General features: G+C 36.8%; 1 protein-coding gene and 1 pseudogene across 2 annotated transcripts in view; one reads left to right on the top strand and one right to left on the bottom strand.

Moving 5' to 3' along the window:
- Positions 1–21,149, bottom strand: part of PLCL1 (phospholipase C like 1 (inactive)) — a 310,272-nt gene that overhangs the window by 276,011 nt on the left and 13,112 nt on the right. The gene's annotated exons all lie outside the window — the stretch shown is intronic.
- LOC106781907 (large ribosomal subunit protein eL33 pseudogene) lies at positions 19,979–20,320 on the top strand (annotated as a pseudogene).

The following is a 21,149-nucleotide window of genomic DNA, read 5'->3' as shown; positions in this document are numbered from 1 at the left end:
ACTTGAATGTCGCACAGGTTTAATAACGAGATTATCCCTTGGGCTCAGGAATGGAAACATATTTATGCCGGTGACTGCAGACAATCACAGGCTCCTATAGTAAACACTCCTCCCCAAGTGCTTTCTGACCATATTTAAGAAATATAGCTTTTCTCGCTGGGACTACTGAGAAAATAAACTGGAGTTCTATTTTGAGAATTCAAAGTACATACCATTCATGCAAACCAAAGAACACACATTTGCTCAATGACCCAACCCACTACTTCATAGTTATAAAATGTGGAAAAAAAGCCATGAGTCCCATACCAGCAGGACAACTGCCCAACTCCCCAGATCCTTCCTCTCCCTAAAGAAGCGGACCTATTTTTCAGCATCAATATATTAAGCCCATAAAACATCCTTGAGAGTCTATCAACTACATCTGGCTCTGCTTTGCCAACGTTTGCCATCAAACCACTATATTCGTGCAACTCTTCTTTCTTACCCTAAATATTTGCACTACTTCTTTCTTACCTACGTCAAATTAAATTAGGAAATAATTATTTTGTAAATTGCTGGACACTCATGCATCACAAAATATTTTATCTTTCATCCCAGTTATCTTAAGTCCTTTACTGGATTTAACTGTCAGTTTCTTGAGGTCTGTGGTCTCCTTATTCATATTCGTCGTTCCCCTGACAAAATTATATGCTATTCCACAGAGGCAGGAATTCAGAGTTCCTGTGTCACTTTTTTCCCTACATCTTAATATCTTATCTTATGGAAGTTCCACAAATATTAAATGATTCAAATGTGAAAACACAGCAATAAGATTGAAATAGTTTGTTAATCTACTATAGCCTATATACATAGCACCAAAACACTTACCCACCTAATGTCTGCCTTGAGCCGAATTGTATAGAAATACACATACATATATAGAGGGAGCGAGATCTAGACTGAGAGAGAGAGAGAGAGACAATCTGGAGATAGATATATCTCTGGACCCGGACACCATGGCCTCTATCCTATCCTTCCTTCCTTTGCATATATTTTAGAAGAGTTTATTCATCTTATTTCTATAAAAGATGGTGCTGAGAACAGGACTCTGCCTTTCGTCAGGACTTGTTTAAAATACAATTAATCAGCTTGAGCTGCGCCGAAATCTCTCACTTACCCACCCTCAGTCTCCCCACAATGCACAAAGCAAAGTAGCTTGAAAGAGTGGGCTTCAGCTGGTAAACAGAAGTTAACGAACAAGCCTACATAAATATTCAGATTTGAAAACATATTTTATCTCACTTATGTTGCATGTGGACAGATCTCCCAAACTGACAAAACTGAAATTATTTTCTTATCAAAAGGTTGCTATTCATATTTTAATCAACCAGCAAAGTTTGCAAAATCTCTGAAGATGTAGTCACTTACTGACCCAAAATGTGGAAAGTAAATTGGGTACAAAAGAGCTTCCAAAGAAGGGGAATCAAATTATCTTTAATTTGTCCCAAAGTTTCAAGCTCTGTTTCAGAAATGCTGCCAAGTTTCAGGGTGAAATAAGGAAATTTCCCTTCCTCTCTAGCCAACTCTTTCATTTACTCTTCTTTTTTTTTTGTTCCTTTTTCTCCCCAAAGCCCCCCAGTACATAGTGGTATATTCTTCATTGTGGGTCCTTCTAGTTGTGGCATATGGGACGCTGCCTCAGCGTGGCCTGATGAGCAGTGCCATGTCCGCTCCCAGGATTCGAACCAACGAAACACTGGGACGCCTGCAGCGGAGCGCGTGCGCGAACTTAACCACTCAGCCACGGGGCCAGCCCCTCATTTACTCTTCTTAAGATATATTCTTTCCTTAGAAATCCACAGTCTTGTGTATTTACAGATGACCTTGCATTTTCTACTATAATACTTTGTAAACAGGAGAAGAGTCTTCTGCTGCCAGGTTTTAAACAGTTCTTGTAGAGATGAAAAATAAATTCAGCCTGAGTTTCTGTTTACATTTATTTTCCTAGAATTCATCTCTAATAAGTATTTCTAGCTGAGCTCTCCAAAGGTTAAAACCACAAAAGAAATGAAAATGCAGGTCTGGAACATACTAATGCAATTTTTAAAAAATAATATATTGGTAATTTTTCTGAGTAGGCTAACTGACTTAAAGGACTCCCTAGAGATATGAAATATAAAACCTGTTTCTCTACACAACATTTTATTCCATAATGCACTGTACTCTTGCATTTCATATTAACGTGGCTTGTTAGAACTATTATTTAGAGTATAAGTTTGTTTGACATGAACTATGAGTCTGGACTATTTCTAAAGGTTGTTTTCAAAGTTTTTTATAAAACTACCCTGTATACTGTTGACAGGGAGATATTAAATAATCCATCTTGTGTGAGTGAAATGCTTTTCTTTTTAAGTATTTCGGGTAGTATTGAGAACAACTGCTTTTCAAAATTAGATATAAGAAGAAATGATGTGGTATTAAATTTTTCTTTTATAAAAGGTAACATTATTGGGGATTCAACAACTGAAAAAAGTGGATATATAAGGCAATACCTTTTCCACTCAATAGTCTTCTACTTAAATGCATATGCACTAAAACAGTAGATTGTTCATATTTGCAAGTTTACCAGTTGTGATATTTCCAAGATAAAGTAGGTTCCTAAGAGAATTCTCAAAGTGGCCTCTTTAGATGAATCAGGGAGAAAATCATTCACGGGTCACTTAAACTGAACCACTGGTCCTGCTGTGGACCAGGATGTGGCCAGCTCTGGCTCACGCTACTGACATAGCCACGTAGAACCAAGTCAGTTCCTCTACTGCCAACTCCATCCTTCCTTGTGAAAGAAAACAGGCATTTAGCAGAAGCTTCACCGCCGCTCACCCACTTAAAGTCAAATTTCAATCATTCTGTGATGTACATGTTTATATTTCCTTTGAACAGTGTCCCCAGACTTAGGTCCTAATGGTATAGAAGTACCTAGTATAAACAGAGGCTTTTTAAGACTTTTCCAATTCATGACTTTGTTCCTAAAAGAAACTGAAAGCATGCCCATGTTCTTTGTAAGCCACTGCTTCTCAAGTTAGAAAATCATTCATTTCCTGAAAATCTCAGCTTTATCTTTTCTTGTCGCTAAAATTGAAGAAGTAACCACTGTCTAGATTTTTCTGCCACTGCAAAGTAGAATTTAAATATTAACAGTGAAAGGCATTAGGACTCATGATTCATTAGTTGGTTAAGTGCTTTTCTTTGGAGAGACTGAAAGCTCTTCAGATGCAGAAGCATATGGGCTCTCCCCTCCAAGCGAGGAAGGCAAAAGCCAGTTTATGAGACTTGACCTCTTGAGATAGCCAAGTAGAAACTAAAACCCTGAAAGATGATGGGCCAGCGTCACCAGGAACAACAGAACTCAGACAAGCCCACAGCCCCTGACGTGGGCTTCTTCAGAAACATGCCACCTCCTTCAAGACCAGTTTAGATGCTAGATACTTTCATCGTTAATTCGACCTGCCAATTTCACCTCCTGAGGAAAGAAACCTTATGCATCACATACAAATTTGAGAATAAAATAATTATTAAATGCATGACTGAATTTATTTTACTAATGACTTTTTGTTCTCTGAAAAAAAATCACAGATTATAACAGCCTTTAAAAAAGGTTGGGCATAATTAGAAGGGGGCAGGCCCTGTGGTGTAGTGGTTAAGTTTGCACGCTCCACTTCAGCGGCCCAGGGTTCACAGGTTCGGATCCTGGACGCAGACCTAGCACCGCTCGTCAGACCACACTGTGGTGGCATCCCTCATAAAACAGAGGATGATTAGCACAGGTGTTAGCTCAGCAACCACCTTCCTCAAGCAAAAAGAGGAGGATTGGCAACAGATGTTAGCTCAGGGCCAATCTTCCTCACAAAACAAAAAGATAATTGGAAGAAAGAAGCCTCAATTTCAAACAGAAATACTTCTACTGTTTCCCCTCTTCAGTGATGCTAAATTGCATAATATTCTAATTAGGATGAATATTTTCTTCCCCTTCCAACATGGACCAAATGATTCCTATGATAATTAAAGATTGACATAACTTTTGGAATAAAGCCCCCAAATTTTTTTCAGAAATCTAATTTTAGTTAATCATGTTATCTCCTAACTTTGTATACTGAAATTCTCCACTCAGTTGATTCAATGGTTCATCCTCTGGACACTACTGGAAGCCTTTCTATCTGCCCTACTCAGTGCTGGCTCTCTACACCTCATCCTTCAATTCCCACCTTTAGTGCAGCCAAAATGTATTTTTGGCATCCATCTGTCTGGAGGAAGTGGTGAAGATATGTGGCCTGACTGGACTGAGCTTGAGGTGCAATCCTAATATATTCTTGACACCCTTCAAACACAGATTCCTCTATCTTTAAGAAGCAACGATTCTGAGAAAATGGCTAAGCAAGTGGAGACCACAGAGGGAAGTAACAACTGAAAACTATTATTAAACTTGATCATTTTGTTCAACATTTAAAATATACTTACTATTTAGGGAGCCAGATTTATAAATTCTGCCAGGATTCTGCTTTTTTCATCTTTAGTGTGTATAAAACCCTTTATGGAGCTAACTCTCCAATCTTTTGTCCTGAGGCCCAGGGCCTCATTTAAATGAGGATGTCCCATCTTCACCTCAGATACGCCACGGCTACAGCCTGAATCATTATCTTTCTCTCAAAATGCATGCCCCCGAACTTGCTGAACTGCAACCGTCAACTTTAATGCACAGGTGGTCTCCCTTTCCAAGGGGATTGTCAACTCTTTGAAGAAAAAGACTATCTTTTAGACTTTTTTTAATCCCTTGTAGAAACTAATCCCTAATACTTTACAATTAGAACACACTCGGTAAATATTTGTCAATGAATAAATCAAAATTAGTTAATATGTGACTTATAAAAATATAGGAATTTGACTAAATTTGCACAACTTGATTATTTGGGTCATTTAACACACACTTTGAATCCTGTAATACAGAAAACCTGTTTTATAAATCCTTACTAGAGCTAACAAAATTTTGGCAAACTTAGGTTAAACCTCCTTTTACTTCCTCTATATGCTCTAAGATGGAAGTGACAAATAGTGACTTGGACAAAAGAACATGGATTGTTTACAAATAGGATAATTTGAATAGGAACGATAAAGAGTGATTTTAAAGAGGCCAAAAATAAAATTCATGAGTTAAATCACTATTTACTGTTCTACTGGCAGTAGCTAAAAATTTTATTTCTGTAGATATATCAAAACAGTTTAAAACTTCAGTTTGTAAAATGCAATAATTTACGATTTCTACCTTCCAAGGTAAAACAATGTCATTTGTATCATATTATAAACCACCTGGGAAATAGGTAGATTTGAATTCACAGTGCCCTGATTTGAAACTGTTTTTTCACTGGCTCCTCCAGAAGTCATTTAAAAACTGTCTAACTGAAAAAGTGAGTTAATATTTTAGGAACATTCTTATATACGTAATAATATTATTTATTGAATGCCTATTATGAGCCAGATGCTTTACATACATCATCTCATTTTATCGTCCCAACAGCACAATAAATTACTAGTTCCATTTTAGAGGTGAGGAAACTGGTGCTCAGAAGGTCAGATATATTGATCCAGATTACAAACTGGAAAATGGAAGAAAGGGTTTGACTCCAGTCCCAGATCTTCTCGTGCTGCTCCTATTAATAGTGGGTATCAATTTTTAGCACTATTAAAAACAGCCTTCACAAATTCAGAGGCAGAAAGTAGGCTAGTGGTTGCCAGGGTCTGAGGGGAGGAGGCAATGGGGAGTTATTGTTTAATGGGTACAGACTTTCAGTTTGGGATGAAGAAAAAGTTCTGGTGATGGATAGTGGTGATGGTTGCACAATAACGTGAAGGTATTTAATGTCACTGAACTGTACATTTAAAAGTGGTTAAAATGATGAATTTATGTTATGTATGTTTTACCACAATAAAAAAAATAGTGTTCAACATCATACCCATTTTTTTGGTTTCCTACAAATTCTATAACTTCAATATAGAGTTCAGAAGTCTTTAAAATCATGGACGTTTCAATTCAACAATACATTAAAAGGATCATACACCATGACCAAGTGGGATTTATTCAAGGGATACAATGATAGTTCAGCATATGCAAATCAATCAATGATACACCACATTAACAAAATGAAGGATAAAAATTATATTATCATCTCAATAGATGCAGAAAAAGCATTTGAAAAAATTCAACATCCAATTATGACGAAAATTCTCAACAAAGTGGGTACAGAAGGAATATGCTTCAACATAATAAAGGCCATATACGATAAGCCCACAGCTAACATCATACTCAATGATGAAAAGCTGAAAGCTTTTCCTCTAAGATCAGGAACAAGACAAGGATGCCTGCTCTCGCTACTTTTATTCGACAAAGTATTGGAAATCTTAGCCAGAGTAATTAGGCAAGAGAGAGAAATAAAATGTACCCAAACTGGAAAGTAAGAATTAAAACTGTCACTATTTGTGGATGACATGATTTTATATATAGAAAACCCTAAAGAGGCCACCAAAAAATTGTCAGAATCAACAAATTCAATAAAGTTGCAGGGTAAAAAATCAATATACAAAAATCTGTTGCATTTTTATATATACAACTATCAGAAAGAGAAATTAAGAAAACAATCCCATTGACAATTGCATCAAACAGAATAAAATACTTAGGAATAAATTTAACCAAGGAGGTGAAAGACGTATACACTGAAAACTATAAGACATTGATGAAAGAAATTGAAGAACACAAATAAATGGAAAGATATTCCATGTTTATGGATTGAAAGAATTAATATTGTTAAAATGTCCATATTACCCAAAGCAATCTACAGATTCAATACAAACCCTATCAAAATTCCAATGGCATTTTCACAGAAATAGAGCAAACAGTCCTACAATTTATATGGAGACACAAAAGACCCCAAATAGCCAAAGCAATCTTGAGAAAGAAGAGCAAAGCTGGAAGCATCAAACTCCCTGATTTGAAACTATGTTATAAAGCCATAGTAATCAAGACAGTGTAATATTGGCATAAAAACAGACACATAGAACAATGGAACAGAATAGAGAGCCCAGAAATATGTGATCAATTAATTTACAACAAAGGAAGCAAGACTATACAATGGGGAAAGGATAACCCCTTCAATAAATGGTGTTGGGAAAACTGGACAACCACAGGCAAAAGAATGAAATTGGACAATTCCCTTATACCATGCACAAAAATTAACTCAAAATGGATTAAAGACTTGAATGTAAGACCTGACCATAAAACTCCCAGAAGAAAACATAGGCAGTAAGCTCCTTAACACACGTCTTGCGATGATTTTTTGGACCTGACTCCAAAGGCAAGGGCAACAAAAGAAAAAATTAAAAAGTATGACTACATCAAACTAAAAAGCTTCTGCACAGCAAAGGAAACCATTAACAAAATGAAAAGGTAATCTAATGAATGGTAGAAGATATTTGCAAGTCACATATCTGATAAGGGGTTAATATCCAAAATATATATAGAACTCATGCAACTCAATAACAAAAAAACAAACAATCCAATTAAAAAATGCGCAGAGGATCTGAATAGAGATTTTTCCAAAGAAGACATACAACTGGCACATTAAAAGATGCTCAACACCACTAATCATCAGGGAAACACAAATCAAAACCACAATATCACCCCATAGCTGTTAGAACGGCTCTTACCAAAAAACAAGAAAAAGCAAATGTTGGCAAAGATGTGGAGAAAAGGGAGTCCTCATGCACTGTTGATGGGACTGTAAATTGGTGCCACCACTGTAGAAAACAGTATGGAGGTTCCTCAAAAAGTTAAAAATAGAACTACTACATGATCCAGCAATTCCACTTCTGAGTATTTATTCAAGAAAACAAAAACACTAATTTGAAAAGATATATGGACCCCTATGTTCATTATAGCATTATTTACAATAACCAAGATATGGAAACAACCTAAGTGTCCATCGATGGATGAATGGATAAAGAAGATGTGGTATATATATACAATGGAATACTACTCAGACATAAAAAAAATAATAAAATCTTGCCATTTGCAACAATATGGATAGACCTGGAGGACATTGTGCTAAGTGAAATCAGTCAGACTGAGAAAGACAAACACCACATGATTCATTTATATGTGGAATCTAAAAAACAAAAAACAAAAACAAACAAAATAAAACCAAACTAACAGATACAGAGAACAGACTGGTGGTTGCCAGAAAGCAGGGGGGTTGGGCGATGGGTTAAATGGGGGAAGGGGTTCAAGAGATACAAACCTTCAGTTATAAAATAAATAAGTCACGGGGATGTAGTGCCAGCATGGTAACTCTAGTTAATAATACCTTACTGCATATTTGAAAGGTGCTAAGAGAGTAAATCTTAAAAGTTCTCAACACAAGGAAAAAAAACGTGTAGCTTTGTATGGTGATGGATGGTAACTTGACTTATTGTGGTGATCATGTCCTACTGTATACCAATATCAAATCATTATATTGTACAATGGAAACTAATATAACATTATGTCACTTATGCCTCAATTTAAAAAAAATCTTGGATATTTCAGCTACATGATTTCTTAGCAAGAAATTTCAAGATAATCTGAAGCTGCAGATTGAAATAACGATAAACATTTTTAAATGCAAATGTTGTATCACTGTAATTGATGCTTTTTTATACCGCTCATTAGGATCTCATTAGATTCTTTCACAGGGTTTGTTTTTAAAATATAAAATGTAGACTAAGGAAAAAAAAAACTCTGAAAGACATTAGTCCATTTATTGCTATAGTCCTATAACAGTATGTTTGATTAAATTAATTAATCAGTAAATAAGCCCTTATCATCTTTCTAAATAGTTCCTAGTTTGTTCTCCTATTATTTAATCAAAGTGTCTCCTTCTTAGGGGCCAGCCCCATGGCCAAGTGGTTAAAGTTTGACGTGCTCTACTTCAGTGGCCCAGGTTTGTGGGTTTGGATCCCAGGCCTGGACCTACTCCACTCATTAGCCACGCTGTGGCAGCGTCCCACATACAAAATAGAGGAAGACTGGCACAGATGTTAGCTCAGGACTAATCTTCCTCAAGCAAAAAACAAGAGGAAGATTGGCAATGGATGTTAGCTCAGGGCAAATCTCCCTCACCAAAAAAATTAAAATTAAAAAATAATTTTTCTTAAAGTGTCTCCTTCTTTACTCTTTTAAAGATGTTATTTTTTTCCTTTTTTCTCCCCAAAGCCCCCTGGTACATAGTTGAATATTCTTAGTTGTGGGTCCTTCTAGTTGTGGCATGTGGGATGCCGCCTCAGCATGGCTTGATGAGTGGTGCCATGTCCGCGCCCAGGATCCAAACCGGTGAAACCCTGGGCTGCCACACTGGAGCACGAAAACTTAACCACTCAGCCACAGGGTCGGCCCTCTCCTTCTTCACTCTTAAATATTCTAAATTGGTATTACTATCAGGTGTCCCTATGAGGAAAGGATCCCTTAGAACAGAAAAGACAAAAAGATGCTAAAAAACAAAAATCGAACTAAGTCATTTCAACCATTCTCAAGAGCTTACTTTTAACAAGGTAGCTTGCAATGTTTTCACCTTTGTATTTAAGAGGTTCCAGTTTCAAGTCTTCTGTGACTGTGTTAGATTTTATGCATTTATATTTATAAATGAATGAATGCAGATCATGAATTATTGCAAGATATCATATGTGGTACCCGCCTAATTATTAATGGGAGCTAAATCATAAAAGGCAGCCATTGTCACTCATGGGAAAAAATGTGTCCTGTATAGCATGGAAAGAGCACTGGATGACGGATGGCTAAAACAGAAGAGCTGGAGGCCAGCCAAGCTAAAGAAACAAGCAGAGCAGTGGGCGACTCCAAATCATGGCTGCTTCCCAGTTGCATGGTGCAAACACAGCAATTCAGTCTTAACAAGAAAATTAAAAGCAAAGCACTATTAATCATGCAGCAAACAAAAACATTTGGTTAAACTAATGAACACCACTTAAAATAGAACAGCAAAAGCCTACATATTTTTTTAAAACTCTCAAGTCAAAAACACCTAACTTGAGAAAAAAGAAAAATTCAATTTATGAACCAAGTTAATTTCTTAATGGAAAATAAAAGATATATTGTAATGGATGCAAAACTGCAATATAATATAGGATGAAATAATGTGCAATATCAGAATTACTGTTCATCTCACTAACATAAACACCAGTATATGAGAGGTAGTGATGGAGCACGGCTCTTGAGGCTAACACTCTGGGTTCAAATCCCAGCTCCAGGCTGCCTTACCAGCTGGGTGACCAAGATATTCTTTATTTGGTTCTGGAGGAATTTTAAGGAAAAATTCTGTGTGTTCAGAAAAATCTATTCCTTCACTGTTACCCATATTTTACCCAATCACTCACAACCAAGATTGCCAGTTTCAACAAATAAAAATACAAGATGCCCAATTAAATATGAATTTCAGATAAACAATAAATAATTTTTGCATAGGACATACTTATACTGAAAAATTATGTGTTGTTTATCTGAAGCACAAATTTAACTGGGCATCCTGTATTTTGTCTAACGACCTTACCTACAGTATTTCTGCTAATACTATACTTTCTATTTTTCATTCTCCTATTTAGTAAGAACGCCATCACAATAGCATCATAAATCATCGTTTGTGCTATACGGCATGTAATTACACAATCAGCTGGCAGCCCGTGTAACGAACTGTAATGGATTCAATGGGATTTCTAACTTTTGAAAGAAAGTGGTAACCATTTATAGAATTGTTTCAGGACAGTTAAAGATTCTCTGTTGCCATCTATTCTTAATATGCCTCTTAAGGGGAATAACAGCTTTTAGTATTTGTTTTTATCCAAATGGAAATAATTAGAATATTTAATTATGGAGTTATGCACATAATTATAAAATTAATCACAGCAATCAATTTTCTGCACATATAAGTGCATTTCACATCACTATGTGGATACTTTTACAAAGGTTTCCTTGACATAGCAAAGCTATGAGAAATTTCAAAAGATTTATTCTAAACTTCCAAATTACCATTACTAATTGTTTTTCCAAAATCCATACTTGATTGTTAAATCATAATCATCCAAGCATAAGAATTTTTAAATCCTATGCTAGATAACAATTCTACCTAATCAAACATATATTTTGAGGGGCTGGCCCCGTGGCCGAGTGGTTAAGTTCACGCGCTCCGCTGCAGGCGGCCCAGTGTTTCGTTAGTTCGAATCCTGGGCGTGGACATGGCACTGCTCATCAAACCACGCTGAGGCAGCGTCCCACATGCCACAGCTAGAAGAACCCACAACGAAGAATACACAACTATGTACTGGGGGGCTTTGGGGAGAAAAAGGAAAAAATAAAATCTTTAAAAAAAAAAAAAAAACATATATTTTGAATTAGCAAAAAATTAAAACTTTGAATCCAATTTAAAAATTCAAAGGCATTCAGCCTTTTGGGGTTTTTTTTTTTTACTGTCAGTTTCCTTAAGTTTTGAACCCAAAGGTAATTTTCATCATCAAAACATCTCAACTATAAGAAAATCCTTTACGTAGTATTTATACTATTCCAAAGATATTCGACAACAGTCATCAGACAAACCAACCAATCTCTTGCAAAACGTTTCATTAAGTAAAGCAACATCACCGAAATACTGGTATTTTCAAGGGATTTATTTACTCCAAACCAATGAAAATTAATCTTTTGACCCAAATTATAACAATACTACAGAAAAACAGTAGTAATGAACTTTTCTCCAGTCATCTCTAAAGCATGACCTAAATGATTCAACCTCAAGTTATTAATAATATTTGTCAGGCTAGACACAAAATGTTAGCTAAATTAAATTTTATTTCCTCCCTTATACACAAACACATTTGCTAATCTGTGAGAGTAATAGAAACATAGACTTTTGGCCATGTAAAGATAAAGATCAGTAAGCTAAAACAGAAAATAGTTACATTCCTTGTGAGTCATCATATTCCATTGAATAAAAACCACAATTTAAGGAAATTCTGTGGCCAACTAAGCACTTAACAACAGTAGCATGACCATTCAGGGGCTTTGGAAAACAATGTAAATCTTGAAGAGCGAATATCTGGTGACTTTTCTAAACTAGATCATAATCTCAGGAAAAAATAAACCTAAGATCCAAGAGAGTCCTTTTTTATATGCTACACCGAATTATTTTTCAAAACCAACTCAAAAACATGTCTTTCAAAAGTTTAATGGATTTAATAATTTCTTAATTTGTGTCATGGTGTCTACTTAGTTGCCAACACCTAGCTTATATTATTACATACTCTTACCAACTCAGCTTCTCTCCCTTTCAATCTCCCTTGTTTAATGCTCCTGAAAACATTTTTTTCCAGTTGTGCCACTTTCAGAGAAGGCACATCAAGAATACTAAGACTAGCTAAACAGATATTGAGCAGCTATGGGGAGGGCACTGTGCTCTATATATAGTGTCATCTCGTAGAATGGAATGTGAGAGGTAGGAAGAGGTAGGAGCTGCAGCTGGAAAGATAAGCAGAGTCCACATTGTACCAGGCCTCCCGAACCATGTGAAGAAGAGATTTGCACTTTATTCCTAGGGCAGTGGGAAGTATTCAAAAAGTTCTAAGCAGGAAAATAATACAATTAGATTTGCCTTTTAGAAATAAGGCTCTAGCTACTATTCTGGAGAATGGATTAGGAAAAAGAAGTTGGTTGGAGGCAGAAGCCAGCTAGGAAGATGCCGTGGTGATAGAAGTCAGCGTGGGAGTAGCCTGAAATAGAGTAGCAGTGAGAACTATTCAGGAAGTTGAACCAAGAGAAGAATATGGTAATAGACTGGATGTGATGGGAGAGAAAAGAACCAAAGATGACGTCTAGATTGCTGGCAATGGCAATTGCGGAGATGATAGTGCTGTCATGGGATGGGGAACACAGAGAAGGGCAAATCTGGGGTTGTAGAAATATCCAGCAAACAAATATACAGCCCTGGATATATTCATTCATGCAGTAAGCATTTTTAAGCACCTAGGTCCAATCTATACCTCTTTTACAGCACCTCATTTCTATAGTTTTAATACATTGGCTATAAAGTATGTCTGCCTCATCTTTGAATTTCTATATTACAAAGTATGGTCTTGTCGCAAATATTAGAAGCATCAATAACAGACAAATGAATGAATCAATCAGTAAAAGTAACTTTGCCATGGGGCCGGCCCAGTGGTGCAGCAGTTGAGTTCACACATTCCGCTTTGGTGGCCCAGGGTTCGCAAGTTTGGATCCCGGGTGCGGACATATGCCCCGCTTAGCAACCCATGCTGTGGCAGGCATCCCACCCACATACAAAGTAAAGAAAGATGGGCAAGAATGTTAGCTCAGGGTCAATCTTCCTCAGCAAAAAGAGGAGGATTGGCAGCGGCAGATGTTAGCTCAGGGTTAATCTTCCTCAAAAAAAAAAAGGTAAAAGTAACCTTGCCAAATGTATTATAGTGTGAAAAGAAATTGATAAGCCTTACCAAAAAGGCTGTTAATAGAGTCAAATTTCAATGACCTTGGCTCCACAGAAGAAATATTAAGCATATATTTAAAGATTTAATAATGTACAACATCGAATAATGAGACACAAGGCCACATCTTTCCCCACCCTGACATATATATTATTATAATCAATTCAATTTTCAATATTTGAATGAAAGAGTCAAAATCTATCATAACTAAGAAATTCCTTAATATATAATTACCTAAAGAGTTAACATTGTTTTCATTTTAGTTGTAACTCACAGAATGAAGTGTGGGTAAATGACAGGGCTCAGATGCCAGATATGGCCCATATTCACACACATTCACAAACTATTGCAGGCAAGGCATCTTAAGACAACTGAAGGATAATGTAACTGAATGAATGTCATACGCGGTTTGATTAAGAGATGGTGGCAGCTAGTAGGACTGCTTCTTATAACACTAGTTCACCGCTGTCATGAGGTTGGGTGAAAAGCCATTCAGAAGGAAGTACTGGCCGCAGCTGCTCGGAACGTATATAGACCATGTCATAAAGATTTGCGTAGACTTACAGACTTTGCATACCGGCCAATGGGCAGTATTTTTATTTGAGGAGCTGCTAGTTAAGTGGATTGTCAAGTCTTCATTTTTTTAGGAACAGCCTAAAATATATCTTAAATATATTTATATAAATATGTTGTATTCCTCACTTCCGGGCCTTACAGCAAACTTGAGGGACAGGCGTAATTCCCATTTTACCAATGAAGAAACTGAGGCTCAGAAAAATTTTAAAACTTGCTCATGATCACACATCTAGTAAGTAGCAAAGCCAAGATTCCAGGATCCAAGATGGAATTCTTCAGTCTGTATCCTCTTCCCCGCCCAAGCTATCCCCTAAATATTTAAGTTCCTCTTAAGTAAAGTGAACCTAGTGATGACAGACCATGTTAACTAAGGTCAAGGATCCTTTCAGGAATATGGAAGAGAAGAAGTCATCTTGGTTCAATTTGGGGAGAGAAATAAATCAAGCATGTGCCTAACACTTAGTAGGAGCTATAGAGGACACAAGAAAAGTCTAAAACGTGGTCCCTCTCTTCAGAGTTGGTAAAATGATTCTAACGAAGAATAAACAAAGGACACTGTAATTTCCCAGTGATTATAGCATAGTTTCTAACTTAATTCCTTCTTGTCAAAATCAAGATTATCTATAGTTGATAAGCTGAGAGAATACTAGGGGTTGCTGGGATTGGGCCCAGTGTCATTCAGCAAAACACTATTTCTAGTTCTCATGACAACCTTTCAGAGTGAATCCATGATTGTTTTGCACAAGAATTCCAGCCAAAATTCCAATTTTTTCTGAATGCCTTAATAAAGGAAGCTGTGTTTAAATCTAATGAACATAAAGAGGCAGAAAATGTTGCATCCTTTGTAGTCTCTTCCACCCACTGACTAGCACCTCACCCATCAGAACCTAGCAGGAGGCAACACCTAAGACAGGAGCCCAGGAGGAGGCCTCTCAGATTCTCAGTAGCCTTGATTAAAAAGGTTGCAGAAAAAAACAGACAATGTTGCCCCTTAACCATACTATTACTCATAATAAATTGAGTAATAGCTGCCAATTTTATGGTTCACTCCTTTCCTTAATTTTAAAGATTTATTTTAAGATTGGTCATTATTTATTTAAGGCCCCCATCTTTACAGCACATTATACTCTATCTTTTTGTGGTCCCATCCAAGGACCACAAACCAAACAGTTTGAAAGAGGTCTTGCTTTGAAAGAATTTACAACCTAACAAGGAAAAAAGAAATTTAAACATGCAGAAAACCTGAGTCTGAGTCAGACATGATTTTTTTAATAGTCAAGTTTTCATTCACATCTTGTACATATTCCCAAACTTTCCCAAAATGAGAATAATTCCAGGAGAAAAAAAGAGTCTGAAGTAATTAGCTGGAAGAGATCTTTTGTTAAATAAAAAGGAAAGGTTCAGTTGAATTGTAAGGTGAAATCAGTTCAACTAAATTAATGAGGAAGCTATTTCTAATAGAGGCCTTTACCAAGTTTTAGGTGTCCCTTAAGCCTGAGTTAGTGCCAGGGTAGGAGTTAGGGGGTTTTTCCTAAAATTTCAATCAACATGAAACAATCAACCTGAACAGTGTCAAATGCAGTTAAGTACTTAAAAATCATTTGCTGAACTAAATTCATTTATAGTTCATACGTTTACTCTATGATTTGAGGAAGTTGAAACTCATCTCTGAACAAACGACCCTACGGCAAAAATTGTACAACTGTTTTTCAAGAAGGAGCAAGTAGGGTCACAATTACAAATACTGCTGGATGGTCTACAGAACTCTTTTGGGAGGGATAGGAAGATTTTTTTTTAATAACTACTGACTATATCAACTAAAATAAAAGTTTCTGCACATTTTTCTTTGTAATGCTGCAAGAAATCAGAGAAAAACCAATTATGACCAAGCTCTACAACTCCAAAGACCATGAGCAGAGGCACTGGAGTCCCCATCACTTCAGAAGAGTGACCACCTCAACCCCAGTCAGGTCATACCCGGCAGCCACAAGACAGGCTTTGCTCCATGACTCAAAAGGTACCACTCTATTCAAAGCCCTTCACGATCAAAATCTTAAGAATTATTTTTAAGTATTGATTCCTTTATATCTCTGCAAAGTCCTGACTATTCTTACCTCAAAACCAGCTCAGATTTTATCTTGTCTATTTCCACATAATAACCAACATATATTGACTATCTACCAGTATCAACTACCTAACTAACCACTCCACATTAAGTCTTTCATTTAGTCCTCCCAACTACCCTATGATGTAGGTTCTGCTACAATGATGACGTTGAGAGTCAAATAGATTAAGGAACCTGCCTGATGTCACAGAGCTAAAAGAAAGAGAATCAGGACTGCAATACTGGTAGTCCCATACTAGGGCCCACCCTTTAAGGGCAGTGTGATAATGGCAGGCACCTCCTGGACATAGCACCTAATTCTAGAAGCTTCTAGCCTTTCTCCTAATCCCTGATTTACCTCCATTGTTTCACACAGGTATTAATAAAAATCTTTCTTAACTTCTTTTTTTTACTAATTACTTTCCTATTTAAGAAAAGTGCAATGGCTTTACAGATTATATTAAATTGAATGCAGCTGCCATATCAAGCCTGCATTCAGTCAACCCATCATATCATCTCAAATTCAGGAACATAGCCTCTTTAATATAAAGACAACTTACTGAACTGCTGTCAATGGAATATGGTTTTTTTCCCCACAAGTAAAATTCTCCTGATGATTTATATTTATAGAAATATAGCATCCAGAGAAAGGGAGGTAAAACAGTGCCCTACAGGGGACCATAGCGCATCTGGTATAGCAACCAGTGTTATGGTCTAGGGACAACATTTTAAATGAAACATTGACAAATTAGAACATGCCACTCACTTGCTGTGTGAATCTGGGCAAGTTATTTAACCTATCTGTGCCTCAATTTCTTCATCTATATGAAATGGAGTAGACAGTCCCTACTTCATAAGCCCAGTGAGAATTATGTGAGTTAATACATCTAAAGTGCTTAGAACATGGAAACATGGTAAGCACTCAATAAATATCCAGGGTTATTGTCGTGGTGGGAGTGTGGGAGGAGACATCCGCGTAACTCCCTTCAAACATGTCAAGAACTGTCACGTGCGGACTTAAACTAATCTTTCTAGACCCTGAAGGTAGAAATTAAACTGACTAGAAAATGTATTGGAGAACAATTTGACTTGGACTCAACATAACAATGTTTTCAAACAACAAAAGCAGCCTGAAAATGGAATTGGCTCCCTTGTGAGAGAGGGACTCCCTGCTAATGGAGACCAAAACCCACACGTCCCAGGGACTCCTGCTCCCGAGTGGTTACCTGCACCCGACAACCTCCAGAGGCTCACCTAAGACAGTCCATCAGAGTCTTTCCCACAGTGTGTTGCACGCAGTAGTTACTCAAAACGTCCTGTATTGTTCTTTGGGGGATTTCTCCATGTTTCACATACGGTACGCTTTTGCGAGTCAGGATAAAGGATAAAAAGTGCAGGCCATGTCTGTGAGACATAACTTTGAAGTTAACTGGTTCATACAGGTATTGAAACAGGCCTAGTAGCACATGAGCCATGTTCTTGTCAGTTGTCCTAACCAGATAAAACAATGTAAACTCAAAACATAATGTTTAACTCCCTCATATCACACCACTTTGATTCCTTCTCCAAGTTAGGAATATATTCCATGACTAATTCTTTGAACCTTAACAAACACTTCTAGTTTCCTTTTCTTCATTTTACTAACAAGAATCTCCTAAACTTTAAGCTGAGTAGGTGGCCACCTAGATAGAGACTACATTTCCTAGCCTTTTGCAATTGGGTATGGCCACATGACTAACAGGCCAATAGGATATGTGTAGAAGTAATATGCGCAACTTACAGGTTACTTCCTTAAAAGAAAGCTACTTGCCCTCCACTTTCCTTTTCCCCCTTTTTATGGGCTAGAAGGAGGATGTGGTGATGGTGGGCCAGTTTAATCAAAGGGACAAGACAACATCTTACTTTTGGAGCAGAGCCACTTACCTGATTCAGAATAACCTGCCTACTGGTGGAATGTTATTTATTAGAGAAATAAACTTGTATCTTGTTTAAGCCACTATATATTGAGATCTTTGTTAGAGCAACTTAGCTTCCTAACAAATACAAGTGTTTCTAAATATGGAGAGTGAACTCCTTTATTTCAAAGCCTCAGAGATTTGTGTATAAATATTCTCAGGTAAATTCCACCTTTAATAAACATTTTTATAGTGAAATTTTAAATTCTAATGTAGATCAAACCAACCACCTAAATGGTGGTTGATACCGGGTACAATCATGAACAGAATACTTCCTGAAATCTGGAAACAGAATAGTTTATAAAGAAAAAGACTCAAGTGATAAAGGAAAAAGAGTACTTGAAGAAAACTACAAAGAGAGTTCCTCAAGGGTCATAGCACCAAGATCCTTATTGGAATAACACAAATAATCTACCTTAGTCACTTACTTGATCTTCAAAATGCTTTAGCCATTTTCAGCTGTAAAAACTAAAAATCAAAATTGAAACCATGAATAAAAGTTCGTAAAGACTTAAGACAAAATCAGATAAACACGAAGCTAAGGTTTTATGTCCGTAAAAAGCCTCAGAGCAATGTTTTCGTACTTTGTAAAAAAGCAAATTTTAAAAGATAATACTAGGAATAGTTGTTAAAGGACTTAAATCACAGTTTGGCTTTCTCCAGACTTTTCTTAAAGGAGCCCAGTATGACAAAAATATCCTTTGCAGAGTTTTCATATTATTTAAGTAAATACCTATTATCTACATCTAGGAATTTTTAAAATTATGATTCCAACTTTTTTTATGTTATGTAATGCCACTAAAACCACTACATTCTCAGTTGATCCCAATGTCAGTGGAGAGTACTGTTTTTCTCTTCTGGCTTTTAATAGGCTTTATGCAATGGAAAACATTCCATAAGCTGGTCTTATTATCCATGAAACCAGAGAGCAACTGGTTCTCTATAATGTGAGCTTGCATGCAAATTACCCTTTAATACATGCAGCACTGAGGAAACTGTGGGCTTCATTCTTATTTTCACATCTTACATTTTCACACAGGCTGGAAACCCCCTTACACTGACAATAGAGTCATGTGCCACATAATGACATTTCAGTCAATGACCAAACACACATATGACAGTCGTCCCATAAGATTAGTACCATATAGCCTAGGCGTACGGTAGGCTATACCATCTAGGTTTGTGTCAGTATTGTAGGGGAGGAAGAGATTTTCCTCTACCCTTCTAGGTCCTTCTGGCTAGTCTAAGAATTAAATTGACATGAGACAGATTAACAGGAGAAAAACAAACAGAAGTTTAACAACACGTATACATGGGAGAAACCTAGGAAAATCAAGTCACTAGCCAAAATTGTGAAAGCCCTCACCTTAAATATCAACCTCAGCTAAAGACAAAAGAAGATGTTGGGGTAGAGCAAGTCAGGGATTTCAAAGGTAAGGAAGGCAATTCACAGGTAGGTGAAAAGGAGAAAACATTCAGAAAACAAGTGTTTGGTCACACAGAAACAGAAGAACACAGAGGGGAGCCCCAAAAACAGGCTTTTCTAGGTTCCTCCCTGTTTACTACCTAGTTCATGTTAAACTAAGGTGATAGCTCACTTCCTGAGATAGGTTTTTTAATCTAAATTCTTTTAGGCAGTCAAGGGAGAGATAACAAGAAAAACTTTGAGTCTTTTCTTTCTTAAAAATCATCAGTCTAAAGTAATCTCATATTAAAAAGATACACTTTGCTCTTTCCACCATCTTGGAGGCTGTGGACGCCTGCTGGAGACAGGACTTCTAAAATGATAAGTATTTCTGGAAGTCTGTGGTCCAAGGCCATTTTTGCTGGCCATAAGAGGGGTCTCCAGAAGCAAAGGGAGCACACAGCCCTTCTTACAATTGAAGGCGTTTATGCTCGAGGTGAAACTGAATTCCATCTAGGCAAGAGATGTGCTTATGTGTACAAAGCAAAGAACAGCACAGTGACTCCTGGCGGCAAACCTAACAAAACCAGAGCAGCCTGGGGAAAGGTAATTCCTGCTCATGGAAACAGTAGCATGCTTTGTACCAAATTCTGAAGCAACCTTCCTGCTAAGGCCTTTGGATACAGAATCCGTGTGATGCTGTAGTCTTCAAGGATTTAAACTTATTAAAAAGTAAATAAATAAGTGAGGATTTGTAAAAACTAAAAATTTTTTTTGAAAATAAAGAAATACATTTTAGGGTAGCAAATATTGTTCCCCTTCATTATGATGTCACACAACAATGAAAATGCCTAACAATACATTTCTCAGAATGTATCCCCGTCACCAAGCAATACGTGACGGTATGGACAGAAACAGGATAATGACTGAGGCCCAGGTAAATGTGTTTCACGTATGGGTGTTAGGAGTACCTTCTACAATATGATTCTTCTAATGAAACTTATTCAGTAAAGTTGAAAGGGGGTAAAATAAATAGTTGATTTTAAACACTAGCCACCAGGACTCATCAAAATATGTCTTAAGGAAAAAAATAAAGACTCATTCCAAACAAAACTACCTACACCTTTAACCACAGAAAATCTTCCTCTGTCTGGAACATCATCCCTTTCTCCAATTATGATTTATGAAGTTTTACACTTTTAATAGCGAGGATAGAAATGGACATATGCCCAAACATAGATATCAGTTGAATCAATTTTCCTGGAAAGTTTTCAGAGGTACATTCTACTCAGAGTCAAGTCAAACACATGTGAATGTTCTAAGTATGAAAATTGTCCTTCATTTCTTGTGAAAGATACAGTAAGAATAAAATCCAGAAATCTGAATCCCCTTCTTTTTAAACCTTATGAGGTCATAAAAAGTTGTAAGACGCTGGTACCAGTTCTCCACCAATTTGCTTAATAATTTGAGGAAGTCAGTAATTTGCTTAATGATTTGAGGAAGTAAGTCTCAGTTTCCAAAACGTAAAGAGGCAGATGCAACTATTAGG

Source organism: Equus caballus, chromosome 18 (genome assembly GCF_041296265.1).
Source record: "Equus caballus isolate H_3958 breed thoroughbred chromosome 18, TB-T2T, whole genome shotgun sequence".
NCBI lineage: Eukaryota > Metazoa > Chordata > Mammalia > Perissodactyla > Equidae > Equus > Equus caballus.
Note: the sequence above shows the minus strand (reverse complement) of the source record. Positions and strands in the feature narration are given on the sequence as shown.